The sequence below is a fragment of the Hyalella azteca genome, unplaced genomic scaffold (assembly GCF_000764305.2).
Source record: "Hyalella azteca isolate HAZT.00-mixed unplaced genomic scaffold, Hazt_2.0.2 contig6473, whole genome shotgun sequence".
NCBI classification, from domain to species: domain Eukaryota; kingdom Metazoa; phylum Arthropoda; class Malacostraca; order Amphipoda; family Hyalellidae; genus Hyalella; species Hyalella azteca.
The window spans coordinates 1-2,113 of record NW_025936634.1 but is presented as its reverse complement, the minus strand read 5'-3'; the positions used below and the strand labels follow the sequence as shown (position 1 = coordinate 2,113).

The window sequence follows — 2,113 nt, the reverse complement described above, 5'->3', positions numbered from 1 at the left end:
ATATTTTTAAATATATGAAAAAATCAAAAAAATCGAAAAAATAAAAAAATCATGATTTTTTTATAAAAAAATCAAGTGATTTAATCACATGATTTAATCATTTTGATTTAATCATTGCCAACCCTGATTTATACATTATTTTATTTGACATGTGTTATTACTATTTACAATAATTATTTCAGAGCAGTAATTACAGTCACATTTAAAATGAAAATAATATTTGAAATTAATGTATGATAATGTGTGGTATTAAATATTTATATATCTATATTATTCTTTTTTACATGCATTGTTGCTAATTACAGTAATTATTTCAGAGCTATAATTACATTCTCATAAAAATGAAAATAATATTTGAAATTAATCCTTTTTATAATTTTTAAGGTATGATAGCTGACCAAGGTATTGTAATGTGTGGTATTATATATATACGTTATTTTATTTTACATGCGTTACTACTATTTACTATAATAATTTCAGAGCAGGAATTACAATCACATAAAAATGAAAATAATATTTGAAATTAATCCTTTTTATAATTATTTTTCTCAGGTGGTGCAGGGAGCGGAGCTGCAGGTGAGCTTGCTAGGTTCTGTCCACCAAAATTTTGAAAAAAACATTTGATACGAAAACATCTGATTTTTTTAAAAAGATTATTTCATTATTATTATTATTTCTAGAATCATCTTGGTGATTAGAGGAATAAAGTGTTGTAATTTTTTTTTCTTTACTTCAGAAATAGCTGTATATATAAATATCATGTAAAATGTAATCACTCCATAGCTATTGGTAATTCTTGTACTATATGAATTTCATTGGATTTATAACATGTTTATTGATATAGGAGATCATATTCATATATATGATTATAACAGCCCTCTATTGAAAATTGAAATTTAATTTACATTTTAAAAATGGTTAGAATTAGATATAATATCTATTGTTCAGTTGCATGTCAATATAATTTAAATAATTGTTGCATTATTACATACCTATATGATGTGCATTTATATACCTAGTTTATCTAATACATAATATGGCTATTATTCATCTTAAAAGGCTCCCAATTTAAATAATGTGCATTATGTATTACATATAGTAAGCTGTGCTTGTATATAGCTTATCTACTAATATATAATATGGCTATTATTCATTTTAAAAAGCTGGTAATTTAAATAATATGCATTATAACATATATAAGCTGATACATATAAGCTTATAGACTATTTATATAGTCTATTTAATAGATGATAGGCTATTATTCATTTTTAAATGCTGGTAATTTGAATAACATACATTATTACATGTAAGCTGTACTTGTATATAGTTTATCTAATACATTATACAGCTATTATTCATATGAAAGGCTGGTAATTTAAATAATATGCATTATTACATATAAGCTGTGCTTGTATATAGTCTATCTAGGACATCATACAGCTGTTATTCATATACAAGGCTGGCCGCTGCGGCTGTGGACGCACGAGCTGACGCAGCGGCTGCTGCAGAAGGTGCAGCAGCGCAAGCGTCTGCTGCTGGACCCCAAGCTGCGGCGCCGCACCGTCTACGCGGAGGTCGCGGCTGAGTTCCAGGTGCACTATTGTATTAATTTTTATTTATTTTTTATTTATTTTAAATGATATAGTATTCGTATAGTTTCTAAAGATTGGTTTACAAAAATAAAATATTATACTTTATATACTATACCGGTACTGCAACTCAGTTGTGGCTGAGTTCCAGATGAACTAAATGATCAATAATCATTTTTTTTTGTGTAGTAAACAATTTTAAAAATTGTTTACCCACACAAAATTAAATTGTTTTTAATTTTAATTTTAAATTGTTTACCTACACACTACTTAAATGTTAAATTAAATCAATTTTTTTGCTACACTAAATGATTAGTCAATTATTTTGTGTACGGTAGTTCCTAAAGATTCATTTACAAAAATAGAATATTATAATTTATATAGTACATACTATACTGATACTCAGTTGTGGCCGAGTTCCAGGTAAACTATAGGATGTATTATTTTGTGTATTAATTATTAATACAGTATTAATTATTTATTAATTATTTATTATTTATTAGTAATTAATTATTGGGATTAAT

The 2,113-nt window shown here is 25.6% G+C and overlaps 1 long non-coding RNA gene across 1 annotated transcript; it reads left to right on the top strand.

Moving 5' to 3' along the window:
• Window positions 1-391: 391 nt before the first annotated feature.
• Window positions 392-1,587, top strand: LOC125178014. The gene is made up of 3 exons (XR_007156751.1): window positions 392-402; window positions 553-576; window positions 1,459-1,587. It is a non-coding gene; the product is annotated as an uncharacterized LOC125178014 (long non-coding RNA).
• The last annotated feature ends 526 nt before the right edge of the window (window positions 1,588-2,113 follow it).